Source organism: Anopheles funestus, chromosome 3RL (assembly GCF_943734845.2).
Source record: "Anopheles funestus chromosome 3RL, idAnoFuneDA-416_04, whole genome shotgun sequence".
NCBI classification, from domain to species: domain Eukaryota; kingdom Metazoa; phylum Arthropoda; class Insecta; order Diptera; family Culicidae; genus Anopheles; species Anopheles funestus.
This window is the reverse complement of record NC_064599.1, coordinates 27,302,034-27,317,882: the sequence shown is the minus strand read 5'-3', so window position 1 is coordinate 27,317,882 and position 15,849 is coordinate 27,302,034. Positions and strand designations below refer to the sequence as shown.

Sequence of the window (15,849 nt, the reverse complement as noted above, 5' to 3'; positions counted from 1 at the left end):
GACACCGAGTCTAATGCTTTCCATTGTTCCCTTCACCCAAAAGGAGCACCGTTTCCAAGTTCCTTCAACGATCGCACTGTAAGCAAGTGAAACATTGAAACCTTCCCAGTCCATTCCATCAGCAACACATCAGTGCCCGGTTTTTGTCGACGCCTCAAAAACGTTCCTCGGTTTTGGTCAGCTTTTGAGCCGGACCGGAAGTCTCACGCGAAAACCCCTCTTTTTCCTACCCCCCGCCGGTGTGACACTCCTTCTTAGGGGCACGGGTTTTCGGAGAAATCGGCACCGCCAAAGTGCGTCGCCAGCGAAATGTGAACGCATATGTACAGTGGACCGCTTAAAGGGAAATGTGTAAGGAAAAACAATACACACAGCACCGCATTACCGTTAGTGCTGCAGGTTTTGCGCTTTTAGCTACACCGATTATAATTCTTTCTTCGTCACCCATCGCTCAGCGCACATATGCACCGAAAACGTCCCCAACCCCAAACACTATCCCATCTCGTCCAATCTTCCAGCGACTATAGGGCGAGTATGATTGACGGATTTCTCCAATTTCTAGCCCGAACCGTTCTATTGAATGACTCGTAATTTAAACTTGACGCGTAGCGGGTATGAGCGACAGGGGTGTGAAAGCAATGACGATGGGTTTCCAGCGCTTTATGCACCTTTAATGTTAACGATAGCAAGAAGCGTGAATGGTGCCCACGAGCGTTACTAAGTGCAGAACCCCGAATGGTCGATGCAACGATAGCACTGCACGGGAGAACTTGATCATGACAAATAATATTGATTTTGTAATGATCTTCAGGCACCGAGTTGTTTGTCGATTTTTTATCCTTCTCGTCATAATTACCTTCTGCCTAGATCTGCAACAATAACTTTATAAAATTATGTATAAGATTGAGGTAAGAAACTAGTACACTTCTAGGATTTTTATCAATAAAGAAGCCTTAAACAAGGTTAGTCTAATCTGTCATACAACAAATAGTTGGGTAATGTGCAGGTTCCCCTAGCGCCATATTGCCAAATCTAGTTAAGTAGCATCAAGGTTATTATAAATGCTTCACTAGCGCCATCTAGCGAGATTTGCTTAGATACCGCCCAGATTACTAAAGCTATCAACCCGACTATTTTGGACAACGTTGTCAGGACGCTTGTAGAAGTTTTTTTTTACTTTCGTTAAACTGTACAACTACCAAATACCATCCAAATTCTATTTGTATGACATTCCTCATGAGAAAATTTCAGATAACTCAACAAAAAGTTATGAAACTGTCAAAGCTCTAATTAATAAAAGCAAACTTATTATTTAGAAAATACTACACCGAGCAAAAAAGTATAGAACAAAAATTTATAAACAAACATAAATGTACCGAAAACTTCTGAATGAATATGTCTAGTTTATTCATACAGCAAAGTGCATTATGAAAAGCTAGGAAATGATGGTAATTCTATCATACCATCGTACAGACGCAACAGAGTATTGGCTTCACGCTCGCTGATAAATGAGCAAAAATAGGTAGGGCGTACCATTTTTTTTTTTTTGCATTCTACCACAGTGATTCGTTGTGCAGCGCTAGTGATTAGATTGGATTTGATTCAATTTTTTTCTATTTGCTCACACAGCGCACAAGGGACAAATTGGGTCGACATCCGTCGTGCGGCGGATGTTATACGCTTTCTACCTTCTCTGCGGGGTGGGGTGGTGAAAGCAAGAAAGAGGAAGAGAAAGACATCATTTTGCTGTCGGTGTGTGTGTGTGTAAGTGTGTGCCGGCAGCTATCTGGTCCCGGTGCATCGGTACCATAGATGTGACTTCCGGTCGATGCGCGAAAGCCCCAAGTGGAGTTCGAGTCGCCCCATCCGTTACGATCGACGTGCCTGGTGCCGGAAACCGGAAGCCACACACCGGTTGATGGCCGAACGATTCCCCAGCCCCCAGTTCGTGGACATGCAAAGGTAAAGATGCTCGGAGCCGGACGAAGCGCACTTCAACCACGTTTTCGAAGTGTTTCAGCACAGCAACCGGATGTCACCAATTGGTACCTACGACCGGTATACGAAGGATGACGGTACCAAAATGGACGGTTGCATGCAAGAAACGGGATAGAAAGGAAGCAAAGCCAACAAAAAAAAAGAAAAACAGGCCCCCGAAACCAATGGACCTTCGAACGGATGGAAACATTCACCGCAACAACCGCAGCAAAAAGGGAACTGAGCAAGTGAATAGACAGGCGGCCACCGGCAGCAGTTCCGGAGGCAGGTTGTCGGCTTCTTATTTGTTTTTTTTTGCTGTGCCGTTTTGTTTCTTGTCGTTTTTTTTGCTATGGAAGTTTGAGGGTCTACACAACGTTTTGAAGAAGCGCGATTTTGCGACATCATATTTCACCGTTCGATAGGCACAAGCCTTGGGAGACCGGAAGCGTACGAACCGTGAGAACCGATGGCACCCTTGGCAGAACATGCAGCGCACGAGGGAATGAAAAATGTGGCCACAACCAGAAGGATTTCCCGTTACTGGAAATTGATTCATGGCAAATTGGCAAACGTTGTCGTAACGAACCATCAAGTGTTTTTATTTCCTTATTTAATTACAGAATCGTTGTGGCAAAATGCACTCGAACTAGAACGAAGTGAATATTAATTGTATTGAAGATCGTTTGACCACAATAAATAAAATCCTGCACCTTGGTGATTGGTGATTTTTCATAAACAGCTAAGAGATTCTCTCCAACGAACAATTCGTAAAAAAGTGCGTAATCTGTGTGACGTTTTTGGGCTGGTGACGGTTATCTAAAGGGAAGGCATCATTTAAATATTCCATTGTCCAGCACCACGCACTTCACCGCAGTCGTCCCGGCCATGTGTGTCTGGTGTGGACTGATTTATAAATGGAATGTAAAAATAAAGTGAAAACACCAGGAAACCAGGACCATAAAAACCTGAACCGTTCGTAATCGGGTCCGCATCCTCTTTGCATTCCCCGTGTAGAACGAAGAAGAAATCGAGAAGCGATTAACGCATCCGCACTTTGCCTAAACGTCCCCACTCGGTGGCGGACGACACTGGGCAAAAGGATGTTTAGGTGGTTGGAAATTTCTTTTCTCGTTTGCCCAAAGGAAATGAGGGAAGGAAAAGCCCCCGAACCATCGAACCGTCCCGTCACGCGTGACCGTGAAGCAGCAGAGATTGTGCGCGCCCAACTATTCGGCACCTGTAGCGTGCCACGGCCCAAAAAGGAAGGGAGTTTTTGTGGGGGTTTTTTTTCAACCGGGCGACACCTTCAACGTTCCCGTCCCCTGCCGAACGATGCATACGGACTAACCTCTCCGGGATCGTACCGTAAACTGATCGTACGCAACGATGGGACGAGGGGAACGTTTAGAGGGGAAAACCGAATGGACGCATCGAAAGGGAGATCAATGGCGAAGAAGGAAACAAAACATATCGAATTAATATTCAATTCGATAGCTTGAAATGTATTTAATATTCATGAAATTCTTCCTTCGGAGTAGATATTAATTAAATTTATACATTGATAGAAATGGGTCTCCTTTTTCCTGTTTTTTTTCTTTCTTCTGTGTGTGTGTGTGTGTGTGTTTCTACGCACCCTTATTCCACCGTTTTATCCACTCCCAGTACCGGGGTTTTTTTTCTTATCGTTGTATCCCATTTCGGAGGCGAAACGTACGTCTAGTGCGGCCATTTCCATCGCAGCATGTCTAGAGGCGACACAGCAACGCGTTTGCCACGTTCACGATTATTTTATTTCTATTTATTTTCTACGATCGGAGCCCCCGGATCGGATGTGGGTTCGATCGTACGTGGGCACAGCACGGATGTATCACCAAACAGAACGTTTGTGCTTCATTAGTGGAACTAACGCCGAACGTTCGATTTAAATGGGAGTTAAGAGTTCGTAGCTGAAAGGACAACGCATGGCGTATGTTTAACCGTGGGTAGATAAGTTAATAATTAACTATAAAGGAAAAGGTTTTGATTTTTAATTTCAAACACCTTTTTTAATACTTTTTATTTCCGTTTAAATACTTTAGTTTTCTTGTCGAAGGAAGGTAGCAAAAGTTTTGCGATAAAAATCTTCAAAGTTCCTTTTTTTCTGTTTATGAGACAGATGAACTTAATCAACACAAGTCAAACAAAAGTGAACCCGAACAAATGCAACTATCTTGTTCAATGGCATGACTCAAATACTGTACAGTATCTAATCTTACCCCGTCACTAAACGTTTAGCAATTGTCGCGTTTGCGTGTTGTATATAATTATTGTGAATGTAAATATTATTTTTACAACAGAAGAATGGCTGTTAATTCGAAAAAAATCTCATCTCGTGAACATTTTCCAAAAAAAATCTATAAATTTGCCAATCTTCTAAGGCTGTTGCCTTAGCCATTTTTTGAGTAATGTAGCAAAATTTATAAATTGATGTATTTTAATGCGAATTTCTTGAAACAAGTTTCTTTTCACTCAAATAATGCTTTAAATTAAAAAAAAAAAATAACAAAAAAATAAAAAAAAATCTATCAATTTGAATATATCCTAAGACTATAGCCTTAGCTGTTTTTTGGGAAATTCAGCAAAATTTATAAATTCATGTATTTTAATGCGAATTTGTGGAAATAAGTTTCTGTTCACTCAAATAATGCTTTAAATAAAAAAAATAATAAAAAATAATAAAAAACTAAAAAAATTTCTATAAATATTATATATTCTATAAATTTGAAAATGTCCTAAGGCTAGGTCATACTCATACTTCATACTTCATACGACGGAAAAAAGAAAGCCATGAACTGTTGCATTACAACAATTTACGACGAACTATATAAGGATTTAGTACAGATATGTGATAGCACCTTTAAAATCGTTCAAAACTTCAATTACCTGGGATTAAAAGTCAACATCATCAAAGATATAAGAAATATCCTCAAAGATACTTAAGCAATGTCCAAGATGAGAGATGCACTGCTGGCAAAGAATAGAAGAGGAATCGGGAGTTGTCCAGATCTCGCCAACAGATCAGTCAAAGTCGTCTAAACGGTTCTAGTGACAGATAAGTAAGTATAGTAAAAGCTATTGAATGAGTTGTATACTTCCAACACTGCTTTGCGTTTTGTAGAATTGAATATCCTCTCTATTACCAGGAGTGTTGAAGTCCTTCATTTTTTATTGTAAGTCCCAGCAGAACTCAAAACTCATCGCAAATAACAACAACTCTGAGTATTCGTATGATGTTTGAACTTTCAACATTCAGCTTAACGCTCCATTACAAGAACTGCAGCAAGAATTCGGCAAACGGATCACGAATAACTCAAGCAATTCATTCACTTTAAATGCTGTACGTGTGGTACTTTGGTATACACAACTACAGACAGATTGTCTCTCCATTTCTGGTGATGGATATACAGATTTGCACATCACAAAAACAATTGGAATGTGATCAATATTATGTCCATTTTTAGGCATCTGAAGGTATCCAAAATTTTGGAAAACAATATTTCAGTTATATACATGTACTTTTATTAATATCCTAATAAGCATCAGACTATTCTACTCTGTAATGCTTTATGTCTGCTACCAGTCGTACCAATGCCAACTGATTTATGTGCTCGACTGTACTGTCCCAAAAGTTTCATAAAACATACACTTAAGCTGTGATTTAGATTTTTATGGCCTCACTATAGAGATCTATCGGTATACCTTCGGTACTTTCGTGTACGGAACACACTCTGACAGAATGACAACAAAAAAGTAGGAGAGCTGAGAGCTCCTTTTGCTTTATTCGTATTTAATGCTAGCCATTTTAAAATGTACCAGCATATTGATGTGGTGCGATAAACATCCAGTACCGGGCGAAAGGATCATGAATGGAGAGGATCGACACACTCGACACACATCTCCGCGCATCTTCTCTACCCCCGGGGGCAGACAAGCTGAATGAAACATTACGCGTTACACCCTCATTTATTATTCAACGACCGATTTTTTTTGGTTCGTTGTTGTAGCTGCTTTCCATCTCACCGATCGTCCTCCGGTGGAACTTGTGACCCGTTGTACTCTTTGTGCGTTGTGCGTCTCTCTTTTCCGGGGCCCACACCACTTAACACCCGGCAGCTTCAGCTGCGCAATTGGCTGCATCCTGTGGCCCAGCCCAGTGGCAAAACCAGTGGTGCCTGCCGGCTTTGATCCTGCGAGCGACTACCAAGGATGCTCGAGTGAAAAGAAGCGTGGGAAAGTGTTCGTCCAATGTTTGTTGCTCGTGCAACAAAACACCCTTACCCTTACACATCTGGCGGAAGGACTCGGGTGCTTGAGTGGGACTGTGGGTGCTTTCGACCGGAAATAGATTTAACAACAGTTTTTTTTTCTGCTCTCCTTGCGGGAATGTAGTTTTGTAGTGTAAAAAAAACAGAATTTTTAATCGTTTTTTTTTGGAAATCCACAGAAGAGTGCATATAGTGGAGATGCTTTGCAAAAATCAAAATACAAATCCTACATATTTAATGTACCATTTCGTTAATAAAAATGCTCATCAAATAACAAGTTTGTCGTTGAATTTTACGCTCTGGCCATTTTTCTCTTGTAATTTAACCCTCACATTCATACTCAATTCAACATGTGTCAGACACACAAGGTGGCAGATATTGCAATTGTTACAAAATGTTAATATACATCCATTTATATATTACTTTTTGTCATTCGTAACATTTGAGTAGAAGCTTCACAAAACACTTCAATATTTATGAGAAAACGACCTAATACCGAACGTCTCGGTTCCATGGCTTGGATTTATACATATCGGCTAAACCACATTCTATTCGTTCATTCTCGTGCGTTCATTTCTCCAAAAACCCGCTCGTAAGCCCTTCGATGCTCGACACTAACTCGCCACGATGCCGTTATACAATGCGATGCGCAATCATTCGGTAAACTGGCCACTTCCGGTGGTGATAGCGACAACCAGGCCAAGCGTTCGCCTTCTTTTCCTTCTCTTTCTCCATCTCTCTCTCTCTTTCTCTCTTTCTCTCTGTCTTTCTCTTTCCCACAGACCTTTTCTCTCTTTGCTATCCTATCTGCTTCTCGCCTTCGCAGCACTGTACATTCAACGCCACTCGTCTGTCACACTTACCGCGTCCGCGGTTCGATCTTGTTTTGGGGTTGCGATCGCCTATAAGACATCAGGGGGTAGCCTCCCCCTTATACATGCATGCATGTGGATATGTGGCCGGATAGCTGTTTTATCACTGGGACGGCGCTGTGAGCCCCATCGGACATCTTGCTTATCGCATGCAACTGTGTGTTAGTTCTTCATTCACAGTCGTTCTTCTTGTTGTTCTTCTTTCCCGTATACACACACACACACACGCAGCACGAAAAAAAATCCACATCTGCTGCTCCTATGTAGCTTCGCAACACTCGCGTCGATCATTTTCTAACGAAGAATGAAAAACAGCTTACAGCCTAGTTCAATGTTGTATCAAAACCCTAAAATTGAGGAAACACACATAATTTGGATTTTTGCTTTTGCGCCTTACTTTCGTGATTAAATGTTTCCTTTTAGGGATTGTTAATTTATTTACTGATTGTGATGTGGTTAGCTTTATTAGGCGTTTTTTTTGCTTCTTATCTACTCTGGTTCAAAATTTCAGATTAAGCAGATACAAAAACTACCAGAAATTTATAAAATTTAAATCAGAATAACCGAAAACATTACATAAAGTTAAAGCAAACTGTAATTTTGTTTTTGCGGATTTTTTTTCATGCACTATAGCATTTATTGTATTTCCCATTCCCGTTTCCGGTTCGTCCTTCTAATCACACTTTCCCATCGCAGCTCCAAACGAAAGCAATCCAGTGTCAGGTACGTTACGTACCGACTGTCTTATAACCTGTGTGCTAAGCTATTGCCAACAAACTTAGGTTCATTTTTTCTCCAGTTCAGATTAAAAGGCTGAAGATGGGTAAAATGTGAGTGTGCGGAGGCTAGTTGGATTATCTTCTCCATTTTCATCCAATTGCCGTCAACAGTTAGTGTGCCTTTGATTTTCATTTACTCCATCCGTGTACGCACAATGCTGCCGAAATGGTGTTGCGTGTCCGTTCTTACTGACCAAGCAAGATAAAACGTTTTTTTTTATCTTTCTTTTGTAAGAAAATAGTGAAAGAAGGCAATAGCAAAAGCAAAAAAAACTCGTTCTTTAACCTTACATACGCTAAACGATCATCAAGTAGGCTAAACTCGCTCAATCATCCCGGTACGACCATTCCCGGTCCGAAGGCGAACAAGCGTCATCGACGGAATGATCACGACGATGATGGTGGTGATGATGAGCCAAAAATGGTAGCAAGCGTTGGCCCAGTGCGCAAAAACGGTTTTACTGTCCACGATCAAAAGTTATCGAGCATATATGTACATCTCTTTTCTTCATTACTAACACACACTCAAACAAATGACAATATTCACCCTTTTCTTAAGTAAATGTCGTTAGTAGATGTACTAGGAAAAATATGATCTAGTTTTAAATTATTTAAAACAAATAAATGATCATTTACTAGCAATACGGCCAGGTCGTTCCTTACGAAAAATAAAATGATCGTTTACTAAGGCATATTCACTAAATTAGGTCTACTCCAGTGGAGACTTAAAACATACCACATGCGTGACATTCCGATCCGATCGTATAAACAGTACTAAACGAGGATCAAGGATGACAGACAAACATATAGTACAAAGTATATCATAGTTTTGACATTTGAACTACTAGTATTTTGACGCTGGTGTCCATGATTTTATCTGATGGTTTTCAAGACACTTGCGAAGAACTGGATAGATGTTTTGATACATTTTTGAATAGAAGAGCAGATCTTACATATATTTTGATATTTATTATGCCGGCCCAAAAATGTATATTATCGAAAGGGACTGAATCAATCAATATTTAGAACTGTTTTAAATCTTTTTCTCGCTATTACAATACGAGATATAACGAATTACATAAAGACAAACACTAGGTCTTCAAGCAGATCATCCAGACGATGCGACTAGGAACAATACTGTGAAGGTATGTGGTGTTCTAGAATTACATTGGACATACATTGGATACTTATTCCAACCAAATTTTATTGCTTCCCATTCGAGAATTGAGGCTTAAAAATGATTTAAAATATCGATTCGTTAGCATTATGTAATTGATACACCTAAAAACCTTGAAATTTTGAAAGCATGTCTAAAATTTACCTACTAACAATATCTTTCATTTGTTGAAAAACTGAATTTCAGACAATTATCGGCAGATTTGGGACTTGGACAATTTCTTACATGATCTTCGAGTTTCCATGTATTTCTTAGAAACAATCACTGCGTTTAGCAATTAGTACGGATGCAACTAAAATGTTTATTCTTAAAAAAAATGTCTAATTAGCGGTTTTCTATTTATTTAAAAAAAATCCTCCATCTACACCATACCTTCCAGGCTCGAGCAGCCTCTCTTTCCACCTTTAACGATTTCGACGCACTACGAGTTGGATATATCGATCGACTCCTTGTTTAAAGTTCTCGACTATTTTGATCCGCTGCGCAAACATGTTGTGCATTGGGTGAGCTAAACCGAACGTGTAGCGCACAACCAAACGGCACCAATGGAGGACGCAAGGGCACGCGAGCGCAGGCTCGCGCACGCTCTCGTCTCTGGCAAGTCAGCAAACGGGGCGAAATGAAGCAGCGGTTCGGTAGGCGGAACGTACGAGATGGCGGGGCGAACTTGCTAACTAAAGCCGGAAAGTACATCCGGTCATGCGCGTATATTTTAATGGGTGTATATTTAAGAGTGCGCGCAGCGCGTCGACTATCGGCCATCGAACGTCGGCAGGAAGTGAGCTGGTTGGGGAGCATTGTGTTTGTACAAACGGGTCCCGTGGAAAGGGGTAGGGGTTTTGAGAATGGTGTGTATGTGGGGGAGAGAAGGGACGAGGGAGCAGGAAGGAAGCTCCACCAAGCAAGGGAGGAAGCTGCCCATAAGCTGGAAACGTCGTCATCATCGTCTCTCTCCTTTCTACGTACGTTCGGAATGTATACGCACGCACGTAATGCTGCTGGAGTTGGGAGCGCTGGGAGTGGAAGCTTGGGCGAGTGGTCCCACAATTGAGGAACGAATCGTGCAAGATTCAAGACGAAGGTAGGGAGTGAGAAGAGGAGCCGGAGCGGTTAGCGGGGGCCGGTTACCTACGCATACATGCATACACAATTTGTATTTTGCATAAACGCACTCCGCACCGATCATCCGTCTCTCATCATCCCATCTCGCATATACGGTCGGGGGGCTGTTCGTGTCAACCGGAGAGGACAAAATCTTCCCGCCACTGGTTATGCTGTTTGCTGAATTGATAAGCGTCTAGAACTCGGTACTTATTGTACATTTTTTCTTTCAGTTTTGCTTTCTAAAAATTTTGTATTTTTGTTTATTTTGGGATGGAATTTTTTGTCCCAGATTTTTGTTTATACATTGTGTATTTGAAAAACAACTGTTTAAATTTTCTTTAATCTTCTCAATACTTCTCGAAGCTAGGAACAATTCGAGAAGGAGTGATGATGCTGATCCGTTAGCCAAGATGGACAAACGGTTGACAGATGATGAAGTCTGGTTTAGAGGAAGATCTTAAGCGAAGTACTGGGATATTTACAGCAGGCTACGTTGTTATTAACGCCTGATGAGTAAAGAAAGTAGTGAATTATTAGCGTATATTTAAGTTAAATTTATAGATCACACAGTTAACTCAACATAAAAAGGAAATAAAATTAAAAGCAATTTTGAAAGCAGTCTAACTATCCATACTTCATTCGGCAATAGAAAATATAATAAACAAGCTGATTAAGTGGAGTTTCAGACGGTCGAACAACTACTGACGCATAATATTGGATGGGATAAATTACTGAACATAATTTTCAAAATTTCAGTTATCTACAAATGGTTTGGACGTGTAAAGTTACAGGAAAAGCGGGGATAAGTTTACTTTTTGCGCTGTAATTTGAAATTATTGTTCAAATATTCGCGCAATTTTCAAATCTCACCGAGACAGAGACACAAATAATATATTATTCTTTTTTACTCAACGCCCTCTAAGCCAGATAGAATCAGAATCCTTGCTACGGAGGAACGGTCCGGATGGGATTTGATACCCGCTAGTGTCTTGTAGAAGCAACGCCGTTTATCACCGGGGCCGTCCGACACCAGTGTTATGCTGCCGTATATTTTGTAACTAAAACAGTAAACATGTTAGTCAACAAACTTTTAACGGCTACCAAGTGGATCTTAATTAACAAAATGGCAATGTGTCATAGCATAGCTTCTATGCGGAAAAAGGGGGATTGGAGATTAAGCTTAAATGGAACGTTCCAAAGCCTAACAAACTTATCAATCCACTGTTAGTGAGGTCTACCAGCGCGGGATCACCACCAAACACGGTGAAGAATCCATACGCATTGGTGTGTTACGGCTTTCGAAAAATTTTGTCGCTTGCTTTCTTCTCAGTTTCGGAGGTTGTTGTGCTCGTTTTTCTCGTACTGGGACGTCTCTTTCCAGCTACCCATAGCCGTCCCATACTACTCCAACGTCCCATACTGGTTCGCATTTCCGTTCGCTTATACGTTCTCTCTTCCACCCCTGGGGACCCGGCATCCTCATCATGTGCCCTGGTCTGCTGGTCCCGGAAAAAGGGGTTTCTTTTTCATGTCCATATTTCCCCCACATTCCCTCCTTTCCATGCCGTACCCATGCGTGCGTTGCCCAACTCGTACAATCCCGTGGGGGAGCGACGATCAAGCACATTGGGGCGCGGGTTAGGCAAAATGGGTGGCAAATGAATGTGCGTAGGTGGTGAACGGAGCAGAGCCTGCCGGGTGCGTAGGCACTAGGGGGACTCCGACTGCGTAGGTCTCGCACTCGCGTAAAAGCGGATGGGTGCGTGTGTGTCGCCTTCTTTGTTGCTGCGACGCGCGTGTAGGTGTGCGAACCCGATGGAAGCGTGCGTGCGTGCGTGCGCACAAAATCGCGCACCATCGCACGAACAATGACAGAAAAAACAGCGTTTGAAAACGTGGCAAAAAATAAATAAAATAAATCAACCGGAAGACCTCGCGGAACCGAGTAATCGAGACCGCACGGTGTGGTTATTGCGATGAGATGAGCCAGCATCCCTCCTGCCATCCACTGGTCCGGTCCACTGCCATCCACTTTTACACACATACACAAGCACACATACACAGAGAGAGGGATAGAGAGAGAGAGAGAGAGGCACATACGTAGGCATCTGTGCCATTTGCAACAAACAAGGGAGTTGAAGCGATATTGTCGAGCCGCTCGTGTGGGGGCCGCCGTGTTGTTGATCGTGTGTTCCACCGTGTGTGCGTGTGTGTGTGTCGGTATTATAGTATGGCTCGATTCATTCATGATTACGTTGACGCAACTACGCAAGCCCGAATGCGCGAATATGCTGCCGTGCCTCGCGCGTTTTTCGCGTTCGCCGTTTCACCGGATGAACGTTAGGCGACACATTTGTTTCACGTGAGTGAATAAAAGGAAGAAGCAGAAGAACGCCAGTATTCAAATGCCCGTATCCGACCAGAGAGGGGTAGGGGGTGCATGAGATGAAACGAACCAATGTAAGAGAGTGAGGGAGAGGCAGAGAGAGAGATAGAGAGAGAAAGAGCGTTACAAATGGGGGGAAAAGAGGTAAAGGGAAAGGAACGGTGAGAGAATGGCAGAAATCAGCACAAGGGCGGTCGAAGACGTCTTTTCTACGCCAACAAAGTGTTACTAGGCCCGTCCCCGTGTGCTGCTACACGGTCGCGAACGTACTAAAAGGAAGGACAGAGCGAATGTGGTGTGGTGTGCCTTCATTGAAATTTACATCTTCTCAATTGGAACGGATGACAGTAGTTGGATGATAGCGGGAGGGAAGAGGAAGAGAAGACAAAGGGAAGGAAGGGAGATGGATTGGAGCATTGGTCAGAAGCGCGAGATGAATGGGGAAAGACGCGAGTATGTGTACACCTCTGTGGGTGTCTGTGTGCGTTGTGTAAGTGTGTGGGTTGCGATCGTTTGTTTGAACGACTTACGTACACCTTTACTGGTCTGGGGTATGAACTGAACGAATGCTGTCGATTCTCCCCTCCTCCACCACACTCCCAACCACTCGCGTAACCCCCACACATCATTGTCTCTTGGCCAGTTTCTTTTCCGAAACCTACTACTACCCCATTATTAATGTTTAACGTAGGGGTTGGGGGTTGGGGGGTGCATGTTTACCAGTCAGCCGCGTAGAAAAGTGAATGAAGTTTAAACCCGACGACGACGACGTTTCTCGAAATCTCCCCCACCCACCCCCATTGAAACAGGATGTGGTAGGATGTGTATGTAGGAGTTCAATGAAATATTTAACACGTCGCACAGGTTGCTTCGTGACTATGGCGACGCACTGTGGGTGACCTTTTTTTTGGGGGGGAAGGGGGATGGGAGGATGAAAAAAAGCCACGAACAGGGGCGCATCTCGAAGCAAATAAGTACATCGAACACCATATGGTCATGGTACATTCTGAACAGCACGACAGGAAAAAGAAGATTACCCCGTGCAGTTTGTTGATCTTGAGCCGCTTGAGACAAATTTCTCTCGATAAGAAAGCGAAATGTGTGATTTGTTTCTTACGCATCTTTTTTTGAAACTACAAGCTACACGAACCATGAAAGTCATGATCTCGCAAAGCAAACGGTTACGATTACACCGGTCGTCAGCAACGCCCGGCTAGCTCAGTCGGTAGAGCATGAGACTCTTAATCTCAGGGTCGTGGGTTCGAGCCCCACGTTGGGCGCGCCGCGCATTGGAGGAATATGCTTTTTTCATTTTAATACGATTTTCGAATTGATAACAAATCGATCTACAAGAAGGAGATCACATGTTTTAAAAAGCCAACCAAACCAAACAATATGGATTTAACAAAGAAACACTCGAACATGATTACGTTTCGAGGTGGGAGAAGAAAAAAACACTGTGGACATGGACACAACGTATCCCCCAATATAGTAAACCCATCATATATTTCATCGCACTCCTTTTGGAACGTCTCAGAGTCACGGTACGTTACGGTCACATCCGTACGATTCGAATGACTTTTTCCGGTCTCACATGCTACTGAACAGTTTTCCCGATGCACCGATATTTATAAATAACGCGTGTTGTGTATTCTCCTCATCAAGCAAACAAAAAAATCACACACACAAACAGAAAACAAAACTTCTCGATGGCAAAAGTAACATCAACCACCCCAAAAAAACACACACCCAGTAGAACGTTCATACAAAAGGGGGCGAGTTTAAGCGAGCCTTATGTTTTTCTTCACTTTCCATAAATTTAACTGAATTTCTTTTCTATCTCTCTGTTGCTGTTGTGCACGATCGCTGTTTCGTTCATTTACTCGCTGCACATAAATCCATTCTGTAATATATTTTTTTTGATTCTTCACTTGTTTCAGCTTGTTTTGAAGTTTTGTGCTTTAATCTTGTTCTTTTAGTGCGATCGTACAGATGGGATCGTTCCTCTGTAAGCAAAGACGCATCTGAATTCACCTGCAACATACATAAAAGTACGTAACTTTGCTATGAATTACTAAGAAAACGGAAGCGATCACTAATGTTTGAAAATGAGTGAATGAAATTGAAGAAAAGAAATAAAAACTGTTTGCCAACAGTGCGTACCGGTTGTTGGAGGCACAAAAAATTACGCTTGCAGGATGCTACAAACCGTAAACACACATGTGAGGCACATATTTTAGAAATGGACAGCAAAGATAGCTTGCGGCTGGAACTGATGTATGATGGTAAAATAAGAAACATCCGGATCCACCTATCAACCGTATTAAGTATGAATGACAGCAAACATTACACACGATATAGAGAGAGAGAGAGAGAGAAAGAGAGAGAGAGAGAGAGAGAGAGAGAGAGAGAGAGAGAGAGAGAGAGTAAGAGAAACATATACTAGGAGCATTCAGTGATCGATTGTACTTTTCAACAGTAGTAGCAGCGATTTGAGGATTCTTGCAAAGGGTGTATTGAATAGCAGACGTTTTTTTTTTAAATAGTTAATAAATCATTTATTAGATTAAATTGTTTTTGCCTCTGTTTTAGCATAATCAATCCAGCAAAAATTTAAACTTAAATTGTTCAGAAAGGATTTTTCTGATAAATCGACCACTTTTCACTAGCTCAGGACGAACATATGCCGAGAAATTGCTGTCATTCAATACGAAACACACAAGAAATTGACAAAAATTGCTCAAAAACATGCTGATTTGTGTGTGAATGGCATCTGCAGGGTTTGATTTTGCATGATATAATTTTCAAATACCTAACAAAACCTTAAGATGAAGAGAACTTGAGATGAACCTTAAGAACTTAAGATGATATCTTAACACTTTGTTGACGGGTGACGGACATGTCCGTCCTCGCTCAGCCGAACGTTGTTGACGGGTGGACGGACATGTCCGTCCTCGCTTAGCCGAACTTTTCTGATTCGGGACGCACTTGTTTGACCTAAATGTTTTTAATGTAATGTAATGTTTCTATGTGTGTGACAGATTTCAAGTAACTAATAACATCGTGCGGCGGGACACGCTATATTCTCCAGCGCCGAAGACAACAAATGTATGCGGTGATACCAGCACGTTCTGGCTAAAAATCGCCCGTCAACAAAGTGTTAAGATGACTGATTATTAAAGTAATTTGAAGAACAAAAGAGATCGGATACCATCGAATTTGGTACACACGCTGTGTATAAATTTAA

The 15,849-nt window shown here is 42.0% G+C and overlaps 1 protein-coding gene and 1 non-coding gene across 6 annotated transcripts in view; one reads left to right on the top strand and one right to left on the bottom strand.

The window, feature by feature from the left end:
- The window catches only part of LOC125770472 (RNA 3'-terminal phosphate cyclase), a 30,337-nt gene that overhangs the window by 9,645 nt on the left and 4,843 nt on the right, over positions 1 to 15,849 (bottom strand). Inside the window, exons 7-8 of one of the 5 annotated variants that reach the window (XR_007419207.1) lie at positions 14,766 to 14,913; positions 10,347 to 10,722 (exon numbers count right to left, since the gene is read on the bottom strand). The exons of 2 other annotated variants lie outside the window; for them this stretch is intronic. The gene's annotated coding sequence lies outside the window, so the exon portion shown is untranslated. Of the gene's footprint in view, positions 1 to 10,346; positions 10,723 to 13,224; positions 14,914 to 15,849 lie in introns of those variants that run through there. 2 more of the 5 variants (XM_049440158.1, XM_049440160.1) reach the window with 2 other exon arrangements.
- Trnak-cuu (transfer RNA lysine (anticodon CUU)) lies at positions 13,810 to 13,882 on the top strand. The gene has a single exon. It is a non-coding gene; the product is annotated as a tRNA-Lys (tRNA).